Consider the following 26,858-nt stretch of genomic DNA (forward strand, 5'->3'; position numbering starts at 1 on the left):
TGCAGCACTCCATAAAAAAAACATAAAAATGGAATTTTCATAAAAAAGATTTTATTCATTTAAAAACGTGAACCTGCTATAGTTTCACTTTGTAATGACATTGAATCATATAAAAATGAGAGAATAATAGATCAGAACTTAACTTTTAATTTAAATCAACAAAAACATTTAAATATTTCAGTGATGCTTTGGATGAACAATATATAAAAGTGCCAATATATAACAGCTTCGACAGCGGCTCACAAGCTCAGCTTCTTGTTCGTCTTCTCACCGTAACACGCACAACAGCGGACTGATGCTTTCACAATTGTAGCTTTTTGATTCGGTTCACTGAAGAGGTGTTTTTTTACGGCGAGCAACTTCTATGTTTGGCTTGTTCCAACGGTGACAAGTATGATGGATTTATTTAATCATAAATAACATTAATTTTCCTTGCAGGATTAACAATTATATGCTTTTGAAAACTGAAATGTCCCCAAACACTCAGTCAGTCAGTGTGTCTGAATCATGTCTGAATATAACAAAAGGGGAAATGAAACTAGATATCTAAACTTATAAACCCGCTGCACACTGCCTACATGCTGCTTCTCTGCGTTCTCTCGTTTCAAAAATGAAACCATTTTTTAAAAATCAGGGTAACTATTAACAAGAGGAGATTTGTCTGTGTAAAATGTATTTGGCTTTAAGGTGTAGAGAAGTAAAGGTTTCAACAAATTAATATACTCAAAGTTCAGAAGAAATTATAGTTTATGAAATGAGAGATCTCTTATCAGTTTATATCAGTGGTGGGCCGTCAGGGCCAGCAAGGCCTTCTCTGCTGGCCTAAACACTATCAGAATCACTGACTTGCACTTTAATATATTTTTTCATGAAAAGGTATTAAATTATTCCCAATAGTCCATTCTCAATTAAATTCATAGCTTTTCTCTTGGTCGGCTGCTTCCAGTAGTGTTTGTTTATGTTAGAGCTTTTATCCAATCATATTTCAGCCATCGTGTTGTCAGGGTCAAAGAAATCTGTCTTGAGGCCTTCAGAATCGATAGTGCGGGCGCCTGTAGCATTTCTGCTGAAATGAATGGCAATGAAACTTTTGCTTTAACCATTCAGATAATCAGTCAATCAGATTTCAAATTGACTGCACCAGGGCCATCTAGAAGGCGCACAATGACGTCGCCATTTTCACGTCCTTTGATTGGATGTTCAGAGTGTTTACTATTACTGGTAGTCAGAGCTAGCTTACCGCATCTGTAGCGAACTGCGTAAACTACAATATATTCCTGTAGATTTAATAGTTTTTCAACCAACAAATTAATGTTTCTTTCCCTCTTCGACCCCCAGCAGGTTTAGACCTACCGGAAAAAATCCCTTATTCAGCCTGAGCTTATCCTTCGATCTATCCGGGTAAAAACAGAACTGACTGTAATGTATGCCACGAATGATTTTGAAGGCAAAAGTCCCACTGATCTCATTGATTTCCTTCAAAAATCTGTGTGAGAGCATGGGGCAGCTGTACACATCGTCATGTTTTGCGGTGACTGTCCCTGTGTCCACTGCTTCTGTCGAGCAGACACTCTCAGCCCTAAAGCGAATTAAAACTTATGCCAGAAATATGACGGGACTCGACTTTCAGCATTAGCCTCGAAGGAAAAGACTTATTGTTGGAACAGAAACGCACAGATAACCTGTACAACAGAGTAATTGAAGTCTTCGAAGTCTTTTAAGGAAAATAAGGATGGATTTTGTGTAAAAAATAATCAGTAGTTTTGGTGAGTATAATGTTTTTTGTTGCCCCCATTTTTTCTGTGGTGAATATGATTTTCTTCTTAATATTTCTTTTAAATTTATGATCGAAACTTTTTTTTCAAACTTTCATACTATTGTAACGTCTAAAAAGGGACTATTGTAACCCTTGAACAACAAGTCAAGGGAGGCTCTGTTTCTGAACTTATAATTGGAACGCAAGAACCACTACACAAACGCACCAGCCGAACTCACTCGCTCGTTTCTCTGGTGCAAAATGAAAACAGCAATTTCACAACAATTATAGAGAATCTATGCACTGCTACACTATTAAAAGTTATTAATTCAGTTCGGACACCACTGAAGGCCTAGGTGTGAAATGCATGGCCCCTCACTGGTTTATATTAAATTGATGTGTAATTAATCAACAGATTTAACAAGCTTTTGTTGTGTGTTCTGATGTCACAGTCTCAGATATCTTCATTGTTTCTGTGTGTTTTTGTAGATTACGGGACTGTGATGTGAAGGATGAAGGCTGTGGTTATCTGGCCTCAGCTCTGCGTTCTAACCCCTCACACCTGATAGAGCTGGATCTGAGCGACAATCACCTGGGAGAATCAGGAGACAGGATGCTCTCTGATCTACTGAAGGATCCAAACTACGCACTGAACAAACTGGATACTGAGCGGTAAGATTCATCCTGTGAATATTTATATTTGTATTTCAGTCTTACAATATACAAGTGTACAGTGGAGTGAAATGTCGAAAGGCTCTGTAGTAAAGCTGCATGGAGGAAAATATTATTTATTTAATTTGTTACAATATCAATCTCCAGGAGTAGGCCTTCTGAAAAAGATAGTTCACGCAAACATTTCAAATCTGTCACTATTTACTCACCCTCACGTCATCCAAACCTGTATGCCTTCCTTTATTCTGTGGAGCACAAATGAAGACATTTTCTTTTCAGCCAGTGGTCACCAAAACTTCAAAATATCATCTTTTGTGTTCGGCAGAAAAATCCATACAGGTTTAGAATGACATGAGAGTGAATAAATTATGACAGGGTTATCATTTTTGTGTAAACTGTCCCTTTAAGAATTTTTAATCCTCCAGAGGTTTTATTTGACTCAGAATCAGTGGATTGTTTTTTTTTGTGTGCTGGTTTGGTTGTGTTGTGCTTGGACTGACAGGGTTGTCATATTTCCTCTTTGAGAGGCTACACATGATCTACTGTACAGGTTTTACATGGCATTTCTGATTGAGTTCCTTCATAGTGTTTAAAACAAAAATACTCCCATACATTTGAGGTGCTTCCCTGTTTTGACACTGGATCTTCTTCTGCAGCTTCATTGTCTTCACCTTCAAGGGAACATGTTGACAAGCTAACACACGATTGGGGTCTTTCACACATGGTTCTTTCATCTGTCTTCACTATTTCTTATAAACAAGCATTAGACAGGCATCTTTAACCATTATGATCCTCTTCACTGTTTTTTCACTCTTGCTCATGTGATATTGCTTAATTATCTTTATCTACAAAAATAGAAATCTGGTATGTCTTTATATATTATATATTATATAAATATATAAACATTTAAAATGGGTTTATTCTAATTTTCATCATTAAGTAAATGTGTGTTTTTATAGTGTAATTGAATATGATACAGGTATGTTTGCAGACACACATTTATCTGTGGTTAATGTTGTTTTGCTCTCTCTTCTTGTCTTCAGACGCTGTACAACAATAATCAATATAATGCAACAATAATCTCAGACTAGATCCAAACACAGAAGTCACTCGTCTCATTCTGTCTAAGGAGAACAGAAACATGACACACGTGTTTGAGGATCAGCCGTATCCTGATCATCCATAGAGATTTGATGAGTGTCGTCAGGTTCTGTGTGGAGAGAGTCTGACTGGACGCTGTTACTGGGAGGCTGAATGGAGTCAGTCAATGAATATTAGTTAAAGGAATCAGCAGGAAAGGAAGTAGACACTGTACATTTGGATTCAACTAATTATCCTGGAGTTGATCTGTTCTGATTACAGATTTACTGGCAGAGTAAGAGTATTTCTGGACTGACTTTGTTCTTCTACAGCGTCTCTGACACTCACACACATTTAACACAATGGGTCTCATTCATGAAACATTCGTAAATATACGAGAAAATATGCGAGTGATTTGCGCGTAAAGAGACCTTCCCGAAAACTCTTCTCCTGATTCACAAATATTTCGTAAACATCAGATGTGATAGTGAAATGTGTGTGTGTGTTAATGAATTCCAATCAGTCGTAAATGGGATGCGCGTGCACGTTCATTCTCAATTACCATTAATCCCGCCCATTAAATTCGACTGACAACTATATATGGGCATCATATTATGACATGAATGCGAATGAAAAAAAAATTCTCAGATGCAGAAATTGAAGTTTTATTATCAGAAGTTCATTCAAAACGCCACATTTTATTTTCAAGCGTACATAGTGGCGTATCGGGTCCTAAAAAAAAAGAAGCTTGGCAGCATATTACAGATGCAGTCAATGGAGTTTCATCTGTTAATCGAACATTCCCAGAAGTGAGAAGAAAATGGTTCGACATTAAGCTTGAGAGCAAAAAACTAATTAGTTCACTTCGGAAAAATCGTATTAAAACTGGAGAAGGACCACCATCGCAGATGCTATTACTGGCTCTCATAATAAGAAAAACCGTATGTAATTATTATATATAATATTTTTTCAAAATGCTGTGTAAATATGTACCCGATTAAGGTGAATTAAAATGCAACCTTATTAATGAGCAAAACGTTCGGGTGTTAAGCGCACTATTTACGCGTGGCTGGGAGCAGGTGTAGATTTCTTGCGTACCAACTAACATTTGGAAAATACGAACATTTTAATGAATCTGAAAATATACGCCAGAACCACTTTACACACGATTTACACAGAAATTCGTTCTGCTCGTGTTTCATGAATGAGACCCAATGAGTGTATTTAGTCTTCTTTTATCGTTTTGTTTTCTCTGCTGCTTCACAAATTGGATGATTTCTGAGGTTGGTTTTATGAAAGAGCTTTACAGGGACTTGAGAAGAGCTTGTGCTGATAATCATTAAATCATCCATTAGCCAGTTGTACAGAATATCTTCTGCTTTTGTGTTTATCCAGAAAGTCTACAAGCACAATCATTCAAGTGCTATGATGGTAATTTGTGCATGTTCATAGTTGATGATGCATTACATTGTTTTGATTCAGGTGAAATGTAAAGATTTAGATAATGTTCATATACAGTGGCCACTGAAAGTATTTAGACACTTAAGCCACAATTAAGCATGTATAAATATCTTTGCATTAGTTTTTCAATCAAAAAATGAAAATATGACACAATAGATAGTTTCTGCACTCTCAAGGACATTATTTTTAAAACAGCCTTTTCATAAGATACACCTTTATACAATATTTAACCATTAATGATACATATTAGTACTTTTGACAGCCTTTTTACCCTTTTCTGTTTGGCTAAACATTATTTAAGGCTATTCCATTGGTTAGGATATTGATATAGGAACTGTTGTTGCTACTAAAGTTTGATGATGTTTCTTCCTTTAAACCTATATAAAAGTTCATATCAGTATCGTCCCTCATAACAAATTTAACAACTATTGCTGTACAACAAAGTGACTGATCATAAAGATCTTGTGACACAGTAAACCAGAGGTTTAGTAAAGCATTAATGGTTGAGATGAAAATCAATTTCACGCTCTTTTATTCAGACGTTTGTCTGTTTGGTGTTCGGCGCCCTCTGGCGGATAATGCTGTAAATTACACCAGACTAGTAAACCATTAAGCCAGGTTTCACCGCAACCAATAACATATAAGGTACAGTCAGAGTTTGAGAGTAAGATAGCTAAGTCTTCATGATGTTTACACAAGGTTCTAATGTTAAGGTGCAAAAATGAGTAACTATTTGTATTATTTAAGCTTTTTAGTTGCTCAGGAGTGTAATATTTACAATTTAAATTCTTATCTATATCAATACAGTGTTTTACATCCTCTCCATCATAATTCAAATAATCGAAGGCCATGTGGGAAGATAGAATCATATTTAAGTTGATTGACCAAAGAGTTTGCTGGGATCATATAAAAACAACATATACACATAAAACCCATCCATACATAGGCCTACACGTACATGCTTACAACAGATAACCTTAATCCACTGCTGTTTATCAACAGAAAGTAAACTAGCTCCCTATTTAATTAGCTCTCTACCCACAACATGATGTTGAGAGCTTGTAAAGTAAATTAAAATGTAATCATCTGAGAAATTTAACTTGAAATGCATACTTCAAAAGAAAACACAGAAGAAAAAACTCTCCCTTTTTTATTTTATTTATTTTTTATTAATTGATTAATAAAAATGTATTAATGTGCGTTGCCTGAACCACATTTGTGTGGCCATTAATATGTTTAAGATTTTTTTTTAAATGAAAAGTGGTGTTTTATTTGAAAAGAGGCAGAGTTGTATTTTATACCATATTTCGTTTTATTGTTGCCTAAAATATACATAAAGAGAGATAACCGAGTAGCCAGAGCGTGCTGAGTGACGCGATCAAGAACGCCGCTGTTCCATTTGCAGAATAACCGGACTCGCGTCCTCCTCGGGAGTTCGTTCTCCTGAGTCGAACTTGGCAAGTCCGAAGTTCGCGTACTTGGTATTGAGAAACGGCCACAGTTCTTTATGAGAACACGGAAGTGAAAGGAAATTCAGTGCTTTTGATGATCGGGTGTTATTTCAGAGGACAAAGAAACATCTGCAAATATTGTCATTAATTATTCAAGGTAAGTTAGGAAATATATTAAGTTACTGACCAATGTTTAAGTGTCATGTTTCCAGTGATCACAGAAGATTCATGCAGCACAACTAATAGACCTTTAATGGGTTTTACTAGTCTGAAACGAGTGTTTGTGTAAGCGAGTGAGTGTGTATCTGGGGTCTGCTGACTATTTTTTCCATTAATCCATAACATTTTTTGTATGAATTATTATTATTCACAACAACGACTTTTAGTATGTTTAGTGTCACATTATTCTTTTAATTCCAGTCTGGTCTGAAATGTAAAAGACAAGTCTTCCAAGAAGATAATGACAAAATGTGAAAGTAATTCTGAAATCTGTTGAGACTCAATAATCACCAGCATTCAGGAGAATATATCAGAAACAATAATCTAGTAATGAGCTAATGACTCTTAACTGAATAACAACCTGTTTTAGACCTTAAAAGTTTAAAAAATGCTTCATAATAGTTGACCTGGCCACAGTGTAATTTCGTTATGCACATTTATGTGCATATTCTGCATAGATATCGGCTATAAAAGTACAATTATTTAAATACTTTTCCTTTGCTCCAACAGTCCATGAAGGACGATGGCATCTGTTTTAGAGCTGCTTTATGAGACTCTAGATGACCTGAAGGAATATGAACTGAAGAGATTTAAGAGTCTTTTAAAACAAAAAGGACACGTTGGAGCTGGTAAACTGGAGAAGGCTGGTGTCACTGATATAGTGGATATAATGATGGAGTGTTTTGGAGCAGAAGAAGCTGTGAAGAAAACACTGACCATCCTGAGGAAGATGAACCAGAACCAGCTGGCTGAAGAGTTACAGAAGAACTACACTGAAGGTAATAAAGGAAATGATAGAGAATGAGAGGCAGCATAGATTAAATTCATAGAAATATATATTCAAATTATTTTCAAAAAAGATTATTGTTCACCAAGGTTGCATTTAATTATCAAAAATAGTCCAAATATTGTATAACATTACAATTTAAAACTAGATTTAAAAAAAGTTTGTTGACAAACTTTAAGTTGGCTTGAAAAAGCCTAGCCAGAAAGTTTGAAGTATTTTTAAAAGCTTAAATTGTCAAGGTTTTTAGTTTGTAATAGTTTTAAGTTTTAGTTTAGTAGTTTTAAAAGCCTACCAGACAGATAGTTAGATAGACAGACAGACAGACAGACAGGGTGTTGCTATATGGTTGCTAAGGTACTCGGGGTGGTTGCTAGGGTGTTTCCATGTGGTATAGTGTTAATGATAGATAGATAGACAGACAGATAGATAGATAGATTATAATAGACAAACATAGATAGATAGACAGATAGATTAGAAATATTAGATAGAATGGAAGCCTAAATGAGTCTCAATGTATTAGAAATGGTACATAGAATGGCAATTTAATTGAGCGAGATTTTGAAGCCCAAAAAAATGCATCCATCCATCATAAAAAATAATCTATTTGGCTCCAGGCGTTTGTGTAAGAATTTATTTGAAACTTTATTAGCTATAATAACTTCTAGCAGATGGCCGTACACATACTGCGCAAGTCGACTTGCACCACAAGAGTAACTCCTGAACCGATGTATGACGTAGGATGTTGGAGTATCGTAAGATTGTTTAGCCACTCACGGTTTAAACAAATAGGGCTGTGCAATAAACTCAAGCTCCTCTTCTCTTATAGTGTAATCCTCCGACATTTCTCTTTAAAATTTCTCATTTTAAACTCTAAACCGGTGTTTTGTTTTGCTCTATCCTCTGCACTTACGCGTTCGTCGATGCTTCATTTGTCAGGTCAGGGGTTAGTCTTTCGCCGCAAATCGATGCGTACGGAAGCTAGTTATTTTAGTTGATAAAGTTTTAAATATGGATTTTATATATGGAAACGCCTCGTTTTGCTTTAGAATGCCTTTATTAATCCCTTGGAGCCGAATGGATTATTTTTTAAGATGGATGGATGCATTTTTTTGGGCTTCAAAATCTCGTCCCCCATTCACTGCCATTATAAAGCTTGGATGAGCCAGGATATTTAAAAAAAATAACTGTTTGTGTTTTTCTGAAAGAAGATGTGAGAAACTCAGAATCGAAGACCAGGAGACTTGGTTATATCTTCAGCAGGATTCTTTATTGAGAACACGAGCTGTTTCTTGTTGCAGTCATCAAGTCTTACTAAGGGAACTTTACATGGTATCTTACAGGCATTCAGTGGGCAGTCCTTAAAGGTGTTGACCTTACACACAGCCTTAGCAGTGACCACTACATCAAATAATCTAAAGACAATATGGGCAATTACCCCCGAGTAAAAGATAATGGTACCCCCCAAATTGTATAAACATCAGCTGGTCACGGGAAATAAGACTATATAAACATTCACACATAGTTATACTCTCAGAAGAAAGATCAAAGACTGACACTCACTGGAAACTATATTAAATCTAATCACTAAATTGATGCCATCATGTTCTCCTTGAATGCCCAATACAGTTTAGTTCACCATAGTTTTTCATGTGATGTTATGTAAGGATGTAGGATCATCAGATCTTAAACAGATTCTTAAATTTGTAATTCCACAAGGTCTAGTCTGCGTTTGGTGGATGTAGCTTGAAAAGTCTAGGAGGAGATGCATTTAGAAAATTAGAAGTAAATAAAAGAAGAATTATAAAAAGCTTTTCCAAGCCAACTTAATAACTGTTTTCTAATTAAATATCTTTCTTTAAAATCCTATGTTGCCACAACAGTAAAAGTTTCACTGGTGAATTTTTAGCATCATTACTTCAGTCTTCAGTGTCACATGATCCTTCAGAAATTATTCTAATATGTTTGTTTTAGTTAATAGTTTAATAGTTGTGCTGCTTAATAAAGTGTTGATACAATGCAGAGCCTTTTTCGGGATAAATTGATGAACATAAATTTGAAGATAATATGATGCCATAAAGAATTGCATGTGCAGGGTAAGATTATTTGAAAGTGTACATAAGTTTGTAAGCGTAAGTTAAATTTGTATGCGCAAGAGAAGATTTGTAAAGGTGTATATCCTTTAATATATATTATAATACTATAGCCTTTCAAGTGTAAGAGAAAAATATTTGCAGAATTTTACTGTTATTCGTAAGTTTAATTCATGTATTGTGAAACTGCAGCTTCATGCTAACACAAAATAAATATGATCTGTATTCCTCTTACACATTTTTTGGGGCACAAATATGGCCAAAAGCACTGCAAGCCCATGAACAGCAATTTGCAAGCGAAAACAACAGTCAGGAACTGCAAAACAGATTGACCTGCATAAAACCAACCTTTGTGTAAAAAAATAACCTGTTTTAAATGTCTGAATGACTTCTTGTGTGCATGGGGCAAAAAAGTTCCTGAAATAACTCGATTTTGCGTTTTTATTTTAGCTGCGCTTGTTTTGGCATGATTCTCTCACTCATTGAGTTTTGCAAGCACGAAGAGGAGAGCGGTCCACCTTCATCATGTAGCCAATCCATTGAGCTTCTCGCTGACTCTCGTTTTACTCTTATCTTATTGGTTCAATAAACACACCAGTCGCCCGAACACATCTTTATCTTCGATCTGTTAACTTTATTGAATTGAAATTTTATATATTATTTAATCTGTTACACCACTCAGCCGATGTTAAACTTTACAATCAAAACATTAAATACCCATTCTTTATGTAATAATACCATTCTGATGCAGTGTTGTCTCTGTTCATGGTATTTAACACTCAATTATACATTTTGAAATATTGTCTTGGTTGCACTGTCAATATTGATTCTGATTCCTTTCGTGTGACTGATCAAGCTATTATATGTAGCTAGTATGAATAACAAAATGCTTCCTCTGTGTCCAGATTTGACAGTAATGAAAAACTGATACTAAATCAACTGATACTATATCAACTCAACTTTGACAAAAAGTTACTAATTATGTCTGAATAAAAACCCAGCAACCAGGGAACACACAGTTTATATATAGTGGTTAAAGAATGGAATTGCAGGTTATAAATGGTGCATAATTTAAAGATGTCCTTAAAATACATGTTAAAGGGAAAAAAATATTATTATAACTCATTTTAGTAAAATAATAATTCTGGAATCACCCAATATTAATTGACAGGTGAAATTATGCATTCAGTAATGCCGATACTAGGCCTACATTCAGCAGCATCAACATTACAAACTGATATGGCCTGCTGAGGAGTATGATGATGAGCAGGATACATGCATTGAAAACACAAACATTTTCTTTCTTAACACACCAGCTCGAAATTCAGTATGAACTCATATAGTCAGCCTAATGGTGCACAGCTTATTAAGCAATCAATATTTATTTATTTAACATTTATATGTGCATTAAAAGTTGCTAACACCAATTCTCGCCCAGGACAACTGGAAGCTGCTAGGGACTGGAAGATGCTGGCTGATCTTGATCAACGGCTTATTTTTCCACCTGAGATTGCCACCACTAACCTACGACCAGATATTGTTTTGTGGTCTGGATCAGGACGCATTGTTCAACTGATAGAGTTAACAGTGCCATAGGAGGATGCGGTAGATGAGGCATATGCGAGGAAGAAATTGCGGTATGCTCATCTGGCCACTGAAGCAGAACAGCGAGGATGGAGAGTCCAGGTTTATCCAGTGGAAGTGGGTTGTCGAGGTTTTGTGGCACACTCTACAACCCGGTTCCTCAGAGACGTCGGATTCAGTGGTCAAGAGTTGCGTCGCACAGTAAAGAACTTATCTGAAGCAGCAGAAAGGAGCAGCAACTGGCTGTGGTTGAGACGGAAAGATTCTAGCTGGCTGAGTACAGGCCGCCATGCTACGGTTTCGTAGAATTCTTGAAAACTTGAAGGGTGTTGGTTTATTTGTATAGGTTGTATAGTATTTAAAGTCATTACGTTCCTCTGTATATTGCATGAATGACGGGTGGTTGGGCAGATATTGTGATTTGCGGTAGGTGGTATGCCATACGGAACCGTTGCCACTGAAACTGCATATTAACGCACCAGTGGGGCTCGACAGCCTTAGTCAAACGGGTTGGCGCGTATGGTTGGGTTGCGGAGAGACTGTGAGATTGTGGTTAGGTCTCAGCAGCACTGTTGGTTTATTTGTAGAGGTTGTATAGTATTTACAGTCATTACGTTCCTGTGTATATTGCGTGAATGACGGGTGGTTGGGCAGATATTGTGTTTTGCGGTAGGTGGTATGCCATACGGAACCGTTGCCACTGAAACTGCATATTAACGCACCAGTGGGGCTCGACAGCCTTAGTCAAACGGGTTGGCGCGTATGGTTGGGTTGTGGAGAGATTGTGAGATTGTGGTTAGGTCTCGGCAGCAAGAGGGAAGTAGAGGTCAGTAAGCTGGGCTGAGTTGAGTGGGGGACGGAGGGGGGTGACTCTGGGACGCCAGAGTCACTGTCGAGCCCTCTTGAGGTGTCGTGGGCTAGTCGACGAAACACTGAGGACGGAAGGTGCCCACTTGAAGACCCTAGAGATGTTCCCTACTCCGCTCAATCCAGAGGGTTGTTATGGGGGGACAGCACTGTGGTTGCAGCCGTTGTGTGTGCTGACGCGCAAATACACTATTAACACCAGACAGAAGGAGATTCACGTCACCAGATGGAAAGAAGCGTAAATGGATGGAGAAGCATAGGTTACTGTAAAGCTACGTCTTAGTTGGTGCTTATCTTGGCGAAAGCCGAGTACAAATCAGCATTAAGTTTTAACATCTACTCTCGTGTAATGGAAATCATGAAGATCTGGATACGTCCAGTGACTGCGGTGAATAGTCCTGCTGGCAACAAGGGAAAGGCTTTGTGACAGCCTGGAGAGACAGCTGACAGGAGGAAAGAGACCCCAATGGGGCTGGTAAGGGTTAGCTACCCTTGTCGGCAGTATCCAGCTCTGTGTTTACAGGATGCTGGAGACACCCGCCCAAGGCCTCTGAAAAATTAAAGAGGAAAATACCCCTAGAGTCTGCGAGAGCAGGGGCTGAAGATGACTCAATGGTGGACAACATGGTTAACGACTTTGGAATGGAAACGGATATGAGTATGGAGAGTATTTCACAAAAGACTAGTTCAGGTTCAGCAGTTAGCAAAGCCATTGAACTCCAAGCTTGTGTCTGTGGCTGGAGCAAGGCGACAACGGTCAGGGGTTTGAAGATTCATCAAGGGAAAATGAAATGCTTGAGGGAGAAGGGACAAGGGCCTCGCATTGATCAGTACTTCTTACGGAGTCAGTCAAGTCAGTCGAATGAAATCCAGCGACAGGAAGCAAACCACAGTTCGCAGGATATCAGCACCCCTGTCATAGAGGAGATGAGGGTTTGCACAGTTAGTGATGAACACATTGATTCTTGTGAACCCAGACTAACCAGCACAAGAGAGAAAAGAAACTCAACGGGCATAGCCCTGGAGTTAGATGGCCAAGAGCTAGTGAGAAAACTGCATGGGACACGGTAAACACAGATCTATGCTTTGCATTGGAAAGATTAACTGGTACAGTTGAAAAGAAGCTGGATAAATTTGGGGACATCTTTTACGCATATGGAAGTGAGAGGTTTGGTGTGGAAAAAAGGAAGGAAAAAGTACAAACTACTCCTGGATTGTCTAGACGGCAGCAGAAAATTGAAGGGTTAGTTAGAGAAAGGAGACAGCTGAGGAAGCAATGGAAAAGAGCGGAACAAAGTCAGAAGGAGGGACTCAATCTCTTACAAAGGGCCATAAAAGATAAGCTTGCAACATTACGCAGAGCTGAGCGCCTACGGAAACGCTACAAAAAGAAGGAACGTGCAAGGGCCAATTTCTATAAAGATCCATTCAAATTCATAAAGAAGTTATTCGCCAGTGAGAAGAATGGCACTTTAAAAGCATCTAGGGTTGAGCTAGAGAGATATTTGGAGGAAACGCATACAGATGCAAAAAGGCATGAGCCTATGTCAATTCCGTCAGACATCCCACCTGTCAATCCACCAGAATACCAAATGGAGGTCTGTGCACCTAAGTGGAAAGAGATAGAGCAGGTTGTGAGAAAGGCAAGGGCTTCATCATCTCCAGGGCCTAATGGAGTTCCGTACAGAGTGTACAAGAGTGCTTCAGGAGTTCTAAGGATTCTGTGGAAATTGATAAAAGTGGCTTGGGAAAAGCAGGTTGTACCTAGATCATGGCGCCGAGCAGGGGGAGTCTTTATACCCAAAGAAAAAGATGCTACAAGCATCAGTCAGTTTCGCCCTATTTCACTATTAAACGTCGAAGGCAAAATTTTCTTCAGCATTATTGCTCAGAGATTGTCAACCTACCTATTAAAGAATGGCTTCATTGAAACTTCAGTTCAAAAAGCGGGCATTCCAGGATTCTCAGGATGCTTAGAACATATCAGTGTTATCTGGCAACGAATACAATCAGCTAAAAAGGAGAGGAAGGAACTCCACGTGACATTCCTGGATTTGGCTAATGCATATGCTTCAGTGCCACATGAGCTTCTTTGGGCATCATTTGATTTTTTCAGGGTACCGATGTCGATAACAAATTTAGTGAAAGCCTATTTTGGAGATTTGCAATTTAGTTTCTCAACTCCAGAATTCAGCACTACATGGCAATGCTTAGAGGTTGGAATAATGGCAGGATGCACCATTTCTCCACTGGCTTTTACCATGGCAATGGAAGTAATCATTAGGGCATCAAAATGGGTAGTAGGAGGAGAGCGCTTGGCTTCTGGGATGCGACTACCACCAATCAGAGCATACATGGATGACATGACAACCATGACTACAACGGTAGCCTGCACTAATCGGTTATTGGGGAAGTTAACAGATAATATTGAATGGGCACGAATGCAATTTAAGCCCTCTAAATCAAGGAGCATCTCAATAGTTAAAGGCAAGGTAGTAGATAAAATATTCTTCATTAATGGTGAGGCAATACCAACAGTTTCTCAGAAGCCAGTGAAGAGTCTAGGGAGATGGTACGATGGGGATCTAAAGGACACAGTTCGAGTGGGAGAAGTTAGACGACAAGCAGTGGAAGGGTTGAAGAGCATAAACAGCTGTGCTCTAACAGGCAAACTAAAACTCTGGTGCTTTCAGTTTGGTCTACTGCCAAGGTTGCTGTGGCCACTGACTGTGTACGAGGTTTCTTTGACAACAGTGGATAAGCTGGAAGCGTTAATAAGTTCATACATCAGGAAATGGTTGGGAGTTCCACGCTGCCTCAGCAGAGTGGGACTTTATAGTAAAGGAGTATTGCAGTTGCCAGTCTCTGCTTTAACCGAGGAGTTTAAGTGTCCCAAGGTCAGACTGGAAATGACTTTAGCAGAGTCACGCGACAAATGTGTAAGGGAGGCAGCCCCTGTGGTAAAAACTGGTAGAAAGTGGTCAGCAAAGAAATCTGTAGTAGAGGCAAAGGCTGACCTTCAAATTGGGGATATCTTGGGACAGGTACAGCATGGAAGAGGGGGTTTTGGGCTCAGTTTAGCTCCTCCTAAATGGCACAAGGCAGGCCCAGCTCAAAGGAGGAAGCTGGTAGTCAACGAGGTGCGAAAGCAGGAGGAGAGGATGAGATGTATAAAGGCCATTTCCCAGGCCAAGCAGGGAGAGTGGATGAGATGGGAGAGTGTGGAACAACGAAAAATGGGCTGGCAAGACCTTTGGTCAATGGAAGAGAGTAGGATCAGTTTCCTTATTAGGTCAACATATGATGTTCTCCCATCACTGCAGAACCTAAACCTCTGGGTAGGAGAGGATCCCTCTTGTCCTTTGTGTTCATCACCTGCCACATTAAGGCACATTTTGACAGGATGTAAGGTGGCTCTTAGCCAAGGTCGGTTTACTTGGCGCCATGACCAAGTATTGCGATGTTTGGCTTTTGCATTGGAAGGCAAGCGTAGTATGACCAATAAGTTGCCGCCTGTTCTAGCAAAACATTACACGCAGAAGACAATATTCCTCCGCCCAGGCGAGCAACCACCAAGAAAAGGTGCTAACACCAATTCTCGCCCAGGACAACTGGAAGCTGCTAGGGACTGGAAGATGCTGGCTGATCTTGATCAACAGCTTATTTTTCCACCTGAGATTGCCACCACTAACCTACGACCAGATATTGTTTTGTGGTCTGGATCAGGACGCATTGTTCAACTGATAGAGTTAACAGTGCCATGGGAGGATGCGGTAGATGAGGCATATGAGAGGAAGAAATTGCGGTATGCTCATCTGACCACTGAAGCAGAACAGCGAGGATGGAGAGTCCAGGTTTATCCAGTGGAAGTGGGTTGTCGAGGTTTTGTGGCACACTCTACAACCCGGTTCCTCAGAGACGTCGGATTCAGTGGTCAAGAGTTGCGTCGCACAGTAAAGAACTTATCTGAAGCAGCAGAAAGGAGCAGCAACTGGCTGTGGTTGAGACGGAAAGATTCTAGCTGGCTGAGTAGAGGCCGCCATGCTACGGTTTCGTAGAATTCTTGAAAACTTGAAGGGTGTTGTTTTATTTGTATAGGTTGTATAGTATTTACAGTCATTACGTTCCTGTGTTTATTGCGTGAATGACAGGATGTTGGGCAGATATTGTGTTTTGCGGTAGGTGGTATGCCATACGGAACCGTTGCCACTGAAACTGCATATTAACGCACCAGTGGGGCTCGACAGCCTTAGTCAAACGGGTTGGCGCGTATGGTTGGGTTGCGGAGAGATTGTGAGATTGTGGTTAGGTCTCAGCAGCACTGTTGGTTTATTTGTAGAGGTTGTATAGTATTTACAGTCATTACGTTCCTGTGTATATTGCGTGAATGACGGGTGGTTGGGCAGATATTGTGTTTTGCGGTAGGTGGTATGCCATACGGAACCGTTGCCACTGAAACTGCATATTAACGCACCAGTGGGGCTCGACAGCCTTAGTCAAACGGGTTGACACGTATGGTTGGGTTGCGGAGAGATTGTGAGATTGTGGTTAGGTCTCAGCAGCAAGAGGGAAGTAGAGGTCAGTAAGCTGGGCTGAGTTGAGTGGGGGACGGAGGGGGGTGACTCTGGGACGCCAGAGTCACTGTCGAGCCCTCTTGAGGTGTCGTGGGCTAGTCGACGAAACACTGAGGACGGAAGGTGCCCACTTGAAGACCCTAGAGATGTTCCCTACTCCACTCAATCCAGAGGGTTGTTATGGGGGGACCGCACTGTGGTTGCAGCCGTTGTGTGTGCTGACGCGCAAATACACTATTAACACCAGACAGAAGGAGATTCACGTCACCAGATGGAAAGAAGCGTAAATGGATGGAGAAGCATAGGTTACTGTAAAGCTACGTCTTAGTTGGTGCTTATCTTGGCGAAAGCCGAGTACAAATCAGCATGAAGTTTTAACATCTACTCTCGTGTAATGGAAATCAACCATTGAGGCAACAAGAACGTTTCTGAGCCAAATGAAGATAAAGTTGTGTTCTGGCGACTGGCGTGTTTATTGAACCAATAAGATAAGAGTAAAACGAGAGTCAGCGAGAAGCTCACTGGATTGGCTACATGATGAAGGTGGACCATCTTCGCGCTTGCAAAACTCAGTGAGTGAGAGAATCATGTCAAAACATGTGCGGCTAAAAGAAAGACGCAACTGTACAAATCGAGTTATTTCAGGAACTTTTTTGCCCCATGCACACAAGAAGTCATTCAGACATTTGCAACAGTTAATTTTTTTACACGAAGATTGGTTTTTATGCGATCAATCTGTTTTGCAGTTCCTGACTCTGTTGTTTTCGCTTGCAAATTGCTGTTCACAGGCTTGCAGTGCTTTTGGCCATATTTATGCCCAAAAAAACATGCCAAAAGTGTATGTGTGGAAAAATGGAAGTCAGAGGAATACAGATCCTATTTATTTTGCGATAGCATTAAGCTGCAGTTTCACAATAAATGAATTACACTTACGAATAACAGTAAAATGCTGCAAATAAGTTTTTATTACACTTGAAAGGCAATTTATACCTTTACAAATTTTCTCTTGTGCATGCAAATGTAACTTATGCTTACAAACTTATGTACACTTTCACAAATCTTACCCTGCAAATGTGCTTCTTTATGGCATCATGTTACCTTCATACATAAAGTCTCATTCTTTTCTTTCTCTTTTCAGTGCAAGAATCATTAGAGCCAGTTGAGAAAGGGGGAAAAAATCAAGGTGAATTAACCTTAGACACGTCCTTACAGTGATATCAGAAATTAATGAAAAACCTTTGTGTTTAATTTTCTAGTGTTGTTTGGTTCACACCTTTTCCTGTTTATTTATATTTTTCATAACAGATGATTCTTGGCTGCAGCAATTCATGAAAACTCACAAAATGAACATGAAGGAGAAAGTAGAACTCATTTTTCAGTGTAAAAAGGAAAATGAAGCACATCTCAAGGATGTATTCACAGAACTCTTCATTACGGAGGGGGATCTTAAAAAAGTAAATCAAGAACATGAGATTATGCAGATTGATAAAGGCATTAAACCCCATAAATCACAGGACAGGCCAATCAAATGCAATGATGTATTTAGCCTGAACAAAAATAAAAAAAAGATTGTGCTGACTAAAGGCATCGCTGGTATTGGAAAAACTGTCTCAGTGCACAAGTTCATTCTGGACTGGGCAGAAGGAAAAGACAATCAGGATATAGACTGTGTTTTCCTGCTTCCATTCCGAAAGATTAACTGCATTAAAGAAGATAGAGAGATCAGTCTGCGTGAATTTCTACAGATATTTAATCCTGAACTGAAGGACCTGGAAACAGCAAAGAGGTGTAAGATATATAGTTGTAAGCTTGCGTTTATCTTTGATGGACTGGATGAGAGTCGACTCGCTTTGGATTTTGACAGAGGAATGGTGACGAGTGTTGAGGAGCGATCATCTGTAGATGAACTGTTTACAAGTCTGGTGAATGGGACTCTGCTTCAATCAGCTCACGTCTGGGTGACATCACGACCAATAGCAGCCAATCAGATCCCTCCTGAGTATGTAGGGTTGTTCACAGAGGTGCGAGGATTCACTGACCAGCAGAAGGAGGAGTATTTCAGAAAGAGAATCAAAGATGAGACTCAGGCCTCCAGAATGATCTCACACATTAAGAAATCTTTTAGTCTCTACATCATGTGCTACATTCCTGTGTTCTGTTGGATCACAGCCACTGTTCTTCAGGACTTCCCCATTGGGAACGATGCCGAGAACATCAACACGACTCTCACTGAAATGTACATACACTTCCTGTTGATACAGATGAAGATGAAGAGCCAGAAGCATGACAGTAAAACAGAAAGACAATATACCAAGCTCTTAGATTCCAATAAAAAAATGATTCTAAAGTTTGCTAAGCTAGCGTTTGAACAACTGAAGAAGGAAAACATACTGTTCAATGAGGAAGATCTGACAGAATGTGATATTGATGTAAGTGAAGATTTTGAGTCCACAGGAATGCTGACAGAGATCTTTCATGACACTTCTGCTGGACTTCATGAGATGAAGGTCTTCTGCTTTGTGCATCTGAGTGTTCAAGAGTTCCTCGCTGCAGTGCACGTGTTCCTCTGCTACCTGAACAAGAACATGGACAAGCTGCAGTTTTTCCTTGAAGAATCACAATTTGAGTTTGGGCCTGACAACATCAACGAGCCAGACAAAAATATTGCTTTACATGATCTACTAAAGAAGGCTGTTGAGAAAGCAATGGAAAGTCAGAAAGGACATTTAGACTTATTTTTACGGTTTCTGCTGGGCATTTCACTGGAATCGAATCAGGAACTGCTCAGAGGCCTGTTCACACAGACTGAAGACAGCAAAGACAGCGTCACAGAAATAACCAAACGCATTAAAGAACAATTAAAAAAACAGGACAATACCATCTCACCTGAAACTTCAGTCAACCTGTTCTACTGCTTACTGGAGCTCAAGGACAATTCATTATATACAGAAATACAAAGATACTTCAGATCATCTCCAAAAGAATACCTCTCGTCTTCCATGTGCTCATTGATGGCTTACGTACTGCTGATGTCAGAGGAGTTGCTGGAGGAGCTCAACCTGATGATGTACAGGACATGGGGAAGCCGCATGAATCTCCTGCCAGCTGTGAGATGCTGCAGAATAGCAAAGTGAGAAACGTGTTGACAGCTGTTTAATCAAAGTTTTGTCAATGTGAAACTGTCACATCAGTTCTAGCATATATGACATTTATATTTTTACAGAAAGCTTGAATGTTCACAAAGAACATGACATAACCTATTACTGTTACAACAAACACTGTTCCTACAAGATGAACACACAATACATGCCATGGACAAATGTCTTGTTTTTACAGACTCTCCTCCTGTGATCTCACTGACACCTGCTGTGAAACTGTGGCTGTGGCCCTGCAGACACCAAACTCACCGCTGATAGAGCTGGACATGAGTAACAATAACCTGCAGGATTCAGGAGTGAGGCTGCTCTCTGATGGACTGAAGAGTCCAAACTGTCAGCTGAAGATATTGAGGTTTGCACTTCATTCTTATACAGCACTCACCTCAGTATTTCATCCACTAAAAACAGAGTATGATATTATAAAACGCTTAACATGAAAATGCTTAACGTGCCTTAAATCAAAAGACAATAAAATGTAATCAAAGACAGTGATTTTAATATATCAAACTCAGTATACACCGTATTGATGATGCTTAATATAAAAGCATATATGTTGTAAAAAATAGCAAAAACTCTAGTCAACTCTAATCAATTAGTCAAAAGTTTCGTGGACACATATTTAGTATGTGTTTTGTGGCCTTATTGCAGAAACTTTTTAAGTTTTTTCAAGAACCATGCATAAACGTTACCCTCTCAAAAATACAAACATGTACATGTTGCTCACATATTATGATAGCCCTGTCTGTGCTAAATACAGTGCAATGACACTTTTGCCATTAATATGTTAATTAGCAACTAAAACAAGCACCAATGTCAGGGCATGTCAAAACATCTCAAGGGCCCCAAAAACACGTTGGACCCCTAAGGGTTAAACCTGTATATGTGTCTATGAGAGTTGAGAGTGATAGATAGAACGATGTTAATCCATTTATTATTAAAGCGCATATTTTAACATATCACAATCAGCATGCGTACAGTTTTCTATTGACTTAACACTCTGGGGTCTGAGGTGTTTTCTGGGTCCTGGAGGTGTTCTGACATGCTCTGACATTTGTGCTTATTTCTGTTACTTGTGACATTTTCATCGCTAAAGTCTTATTACAGTATTCAGCACAAACTCTGCTACAGTAATATGTCAGCAGCATGTATGTAAAAGTTTGTAGTTTTAAGATAATAACTTTTATGCATGGTTTGTGAAAAACAAAAAACAAATGTCACTGAAATAAGGTCATAAAACCCATAGTGATTATTTCTTCACAAGACTTTTGAAAATTGTATCATGTAGCCTAGAATATTTGCTCCAAAACTATGTGAAAATCATCCTGCATACTCATTTAGATAAGACAATATATTGATTTAAAATTTGTATGACGTTTTTTGTGTGAGAAAGCTTTATGCGAGGAGGCGTGAATCTCTCATTAATATGAATGCATTTTACACCTGAGAAAGGCAAAGACCCTCCCCTAATGGCCCTATCAGGTGCTATCAGGCCTGATCATTATGAGGTGCCTTGCACAAAGAATGAGGAGAAATTAAAAAAGAATGGCTTTTAGATTGTCTGGATTTATTTACAACATAACATAATCCAAAGATACACAACAAAGGACAAAAAGCACATTAGTAAACACACTGATCTAAAGACAAAGACTTAAACAGTCACACACCTTTGTGCCATTCCTGAAACATAGTAGCCTACATACCTGTCATGTCCAAGGTGTTTGATTTTTCATTTTAATATGTTCATGTACAGAGACTCATGTGAATGAGACTCACACTTCTTTTAGTGTTTAATGTTACAAAAGATTCTATTTCAAATAAATGCTGTTGTTTTTAACTTTCTGTTCATCAAAGAATTCTAAAAAAAGGTACACAACTGTTTTCAACATTGATAATAATCATAAATGTTTCTTGAGCATCACATCATCATATTATACTGATTTCTGAAGGATCATGTGACACTGAAGACTGGAGTAATGATGCTGAAAATTCAGCTTTGATCACAGGAATAAATTACGCTTTTTACTATATATTCACATAGAAAACGTCTACGGTTACGTATGTAACCCTCGTTCCCTGAGTAGGGAACGGAGACGTTACGTCGGATGACGACAAATGGGGTTTCGCTTAGAACACCTATCGACTTCGAGTATTATAAAACGAGCCAATGGCAAAGAAATGCCATGGGTCTGCGGAATTTGCATAGCGTATCTCCGCCCCACCTCGTGGGTATAAAAGGAAGCCGGCAGCAAGCAGATATGTTTCTTCGCTGAGGAGCCAAGACTGAGCTCAGGCGATCCCCGCGGTACAGCGGAAAGTGGCAGGCAGACGTAATGTCTCCGTTCCCTACTCAGGGAACGAGGGTTACATACGTAACCGTAGACGTTCCCTTTCGTTGTCACTCCGAGTTACGTCGGATGACGACGAATGGGGTTACCAGTCTAATCACGCCACCTTCTCAGCTGTCTTCCAGTGCCCTGCGTAAATCGAGATCCCTGTCGAGACAGGACGAAGGACTCCATTTAACACAGGAATACCAAGGTACACTGGGAAGCATATCCCAAGCTAAGGGAAGTATCCAATTAATGCCAACCCGGAGGGGGGGGGGGACTTAGAGAATACACATATGACCCGAAGGAGCATATGGAGAACACTGGGGTATCCAGCCGCAGGTGGAATATTTCAACCCCAGGGGTGGCAAGGTGGCTTTCCAAGGGAAAGACACATGCTCCGAGAGGCTTACAGTGGAAATACACATGTGGGGGTCGCTCAGGGGAGGGACCATGCACACGGGAGGCACCTAGCCGACGCACAGGCAATAGACACTGGCGCCAACGTCAGGAGTGCTGGAGGAACTCAGGGCTTTCGGGGAAGCTCACCTGAGGAGAATATCGCATGTATCCAGTCCGTGGAGTGGAATGGCGAGCAAGCGAAGACACCTGAGCGGGCCCAGTACTAGCTGGTTGAAGTGAGTACATGAGAGGACACTGGCTCCACTCGGAGATTGTAGAATCTGGCGAATGTGTTAGGTGTCGCCCAGCCTCCAGCTCTGCAGATGTCTGTTAGCGAGGCGCCATGCGCTAGAGCCCAAGAGGATGCCACAATGCGGGTGGAGTGGGCAGTCACACCAAGGGGGCACGGTCGACCTTGCTGCTGGTATGCCAAAGCAATGGCGTCCACTATCCAGTGAGACAACCTTTGCTTGGAGAGAGCCTTTCCCTTCAGCTTCCCACCATAACAGACAAAGAGCTGGTCTGAGGTCCTGAAACACTGCGTCCTGTCTACATAGGCGCGGAGGGCGCGTACTGGACAGAGCAGTGCCAAGGCTGGGTCTGCCTCCTCCGGGGTCAGCGCTTGCAGGATCACCACCTGGTCCCGGAAGGGAGTGGTAGGAACCTTGGGCACATAACCAGGCTGGGGTCTCAGGATCACGTGAGAGTAAGCCGGCCCGAATTCCAGGCACGCTTCGTCAACGGAGAATGCGTGCAGGTCCCCTACTCTCTTGATGGAGGCCAGAGCAACCAGGAGCGCTTTCTTCATAGACAGGAATTTAAGCTCGACTGATTGCAGTGGCTCAAACGGAGCACTCTTCAGGACAGTTAGCACTGAGAGGTCCCAAGAGGGAACGAGAGGAGGGCGAGGCGGATTTAGTCTCCTCGCTCCTCTCAGGAACCTGATGACCAGGTTGTGCTTCCCCACCGACTTACCTTCGATGAGGTCATGGTGTGCGGCAATAGCAGCAACATAGACCTTAGGGTAGAGGGAGACAGCCTTCGCTCCAGCCCCTGTTGAAGGAAGGAAAGCACAACGCTGATCGAGCATCTCCGGGGGTCTTCTCGGGGAGAAGAGCACCAGCTGACGAAGAGGTTCCACTTCAACGCATAGACGTGTCTCGTGGACGACGACCTAGCGGAAGTGATGGTAGCCACCACCGCTGGTGGTAGGGAACTCAAACCTGCCTCGTCCCGTCGAGGAGCCACACGTGGAGGTTCCAGAGATCGGGACGAGGGTGCCATAGGGTGCCCCGTCCCTGAGAAGGAAGGTTCTTCCTCAGAGGGACCGGCCAGGGAGGTGCTGTCGCGATGAGTACTAGTTCGGGGAACCAGCTCCGGCTGGGCCAGTAAGGGGAAACCAGGATGACCTGCTCCTCGTCCTCCCTGACCTTGCGCAAGGTCTGCGCAAGAAGGCTCACTGGGGGAAACGCATACTTGCGGCCCTGCGGCCAGCTGTGCGCTAGAGCATCCGTGCCGAGCGTGCCCTCGGTCAAGGAATAAAACTGGGCGCAATGGGTCGAGTCGTGGGAGGCAAACAAATCTATCTGTGCGTCCCCGAACTGGTCCCAAATCAGCTGGACCGACTGAGGATGGAGTCGCCATTCTCCAGGGAGTGGCTGAAGCCGTGAGAGCTCGTCGGCTGCACAGTTCAGCGCTCCGGGAATGAAAATGGCTCGAAGCGACCTCAGATGCTTCTGACTCCATAGGAGGAGGTGGCGGGCGAGTTGTGACATACGGCGCAAGCGTAGACCACCTTGACGGTTGATGTACGCTACTGTGGCGGTATTGTCTGATCGGACTAGTACTTGTTGACCCCTGAGCAGCGCCCGGAAGCGGTGCAGGGTAAGGCGTACTGCCAACAACTAGAGGCAATTGACATGCCATAGCCGCTGGGGTCCTGTCCAAGAGCCCGCAGCTGCATGTCTATTGCACATGGTGCCCCAGCATTTGGTGGAGACATCTGTTGAGACAACAACATGCCGGGAAGCTTGTTCCAGGGGGACATCTGCCCTGAGAAAACTGAGGTTCGACCACGGAGTGAAGAACTGACGGCAGGTCGGAGTAACTGGTACTCGGAGCGTGCCGTGTTGCCATGCCCACCTCGGGACTCGGTCGCAAAGCCAAAGCTGAAGCGGTCTCATATGAAGCAATCCGAGCGGCGTGACCACGGCTGCAGATGCCATATGCCACAGGAGCCTCTGAAAGAGTTTCAGTAGAACCGCACTCCTGCCCTTGAATTGTCTCAGGCAAGTCAGCAGTGACTGCGCGCGCTCGCTCGTAAGCTGCGCGGACATGGCGACCGAGTCGATGTCCATACCGAAAAAAGAGATCCTCTGCACGGGGCAAAGTTTGCTCTTCTCCCAGTTGACCCGAAGGCCCAGACAAGCTAGGTGCCGAAGCACTAGGTCCCTGTGTTCGCAAACCTGATCTCAAGAGTGAGCTAGGATCAGCCAGTCGTCGATATAACTCAGGATGCGAACCCCGTGTTCCCGAAGGGGAACAAGGGCAGCCTCGACGACCTTCGTGAAGATGCGAGGAGACAGGGCTAGCCCGAAAGGGAGAACCGCGTACTGGTATGCCTGCCCCTCGAAAGCAAACCGGAGGAACGGTCTGTGTCGAGGAAGAATGGAGACATGAAAGTAGGCGTCCTTCAGGTCGATCGCTGCAAACCAATCCTGGGGCCGTATGCATTCGAAAACGCGTTTGGCGGTGAGCATCTTGAACGGCATCCTGTTAGGGAGCGGTTCAGCACGCGCAAGTCCAGGATTGGCCGTAACCCACCGGTTTTCTTGTGGACAATGAAGTAGGGGCTGTAGAAGCCGGACCTCATCTCGGCTGGAGGGACAGTCTCGATTGCACCCTTCGCCAGCAGGGTGGCAATCTCTGCTCTCATGATGGGGGCATAGCCACCGACAAAAGTGGAGCGGACTCCCCAAGCGGGGAGGAGACCGTGCAAACTGAATCGCATAGCCGAGCCTGATGGTCCGTGCGACCCAGCAGGACAGACGGGGAAGCTCTAACCAGGCTCCCAGGAGCTGAACCAGCGGGAGCATGCGAACCACAGGCGTCCCCCCGGAGGGGCAGCGAAGCGGAGTAACTGGCCCAGACGTGGACGGCATAGCGGCCCGATGTGGGGGCACAGTCAGCAACCGTGCCCTGGCAGAGGGGACCAGGGGAGGACCAGGCTGGTCGTCCCGCGGGGGCCTGCTCTGCCAGGGGTCTGGCGACAGAGGGGGACAGGGGCGAAGTTGTCCGTGGACGGCTTGTGGGCGGCGCTCTGTGACGTCCGAGAACTCTCTGTGCTCAGAGACGGGAGAGTCAGCACTTTGGAGAATAAGGATTCTTCCCCGGCCCTCCCCTGGGGAAAGGAGTGGTCCTGCTACCAACTCCTGGAAAGAACTGAGTCCCATCTCTGAGGAGCCCATCTCAAGAGCGCCGCTTAACCCGGTGTGTAGCGGGGTGCGGGGCTGGAGAGGACTGTGGCGTCCGACCGCGGCCTCCAGAGCCGGCCCGTGAACGGGCGGGGTGGGAGCCGCGGGGGGGCGCCCTCGGCGGTGGGCAGACCGAGGGATCTGAGCGGACGGCGGGGCCGACGGGACAGAATCAACCTCATTCTGCTCCATCGCCGAGGAGCCCGTCTCAAGAGCGCCGCTTAACCCGGCGTGTAGCGGGGGGCGGGGCTGGAGAGGGCTGTGGCGTCCGCCCGCGGCCCCCAGAGCCGGCCCGTGAACGGGCGGGGTGGGAGCCGCGGGAGGGCGCCTTCGGCGGTGGGCAGACCGAGGGATCTGAGCGGACGGCGGGGCCGTCGGGACAGAATCAAAGTCAGTCTGCTCATGGGTGGCTGAGAGCTGTTGGGCAAACCCTCAACCACACCGCCGAAGAGGCCGACCTGGGATATGGGAATGTCGGACAGACGGGTCCGCGCGACATCCAGCACATCAGACAGGTTCAGCCACAGAATGGTGAGCATCACCTGACCCAGGGAGCATACGGCCACTTTCGTCGCTCAGAGAGCAAGGTCAGTGGCGGTGCGCAGCTCAGTGAAGAGCCCTGGGTCAGTCCCGCCCTCGTGCAGGTCCATGAGCATCTGGGTCAGGTGGACCAGCAGAATGACCATGGCATGCAGTGAGGCGGCTGCCAGTCCCGTGGCGCTATAGGATCTCGCCACAAGCGTAGACGAAAAACTACAGGCCACGGGCAGGTGCTTAGGATTGCGCCAAGAAGAAGCACTCTGAGGACACATAGCATCGCAACAGAGCGTTCAGCCGGGGGGACCCCAGTGTACCCATGGGCAGCGGCCACATCGAGGGGAGGAAAGGCGGATGAGATCAGCGAGCGGTCCCGAGAAGACAAGGGGGTCTTCTTGGACTTTGAGATCTCATCATGCA

At 42.8% G+C, this 26,858-nt stretch overlaps 1 pseudogene across 1 annotated transcript in view; it reads left to right on the plus strand.

Moving 5' to 3' along the window:
* LOC143738898 (uncharacterized) overlaps nt 1-26,858 on the plus strand; it is an 84,809-nt pseudogene that overhangs the window by 12,392 nt on the left and 45,559 nt on the right. The window contains exons 6-11 of the transcript XR_013204069.1: nt 2,246-2,428; nt 3,388-3,407; nt 7,179-7,418; nt 17,680-17,724; nt 17,847-19,671; nt 19,878-20,051. The product of XR_013204069.1 is annotated as an uncharacterized LOC143738898 (transcript). The remainder of the gene's footprint in view (nt 1-2,245; nt 2,429-3,387; nt 3,408-7,178; nt 7,419-17,679; nt 17,725-17,846; nt 19,672-19,877; nt 20,052-26,858) is intronic.

This window comes from Siphateles boraxobius, unplaced genomic scaffold (genome assembly GCF_051911475.1).
Source record: "Siphateles boraxobius isolate OS27281-9 unplaced genomic scaffold, OSU_SipBor_1 158, whole genome shotgun sequence".
In the NCBI taxonomy this organism is placed as follows: domain Eukaryota; kingdom Metazoa; phylum Chordata; class Actinopteri; order Cypriniformes; family Leuciscidae; genus Siphateles; species Siphateles boraxobius.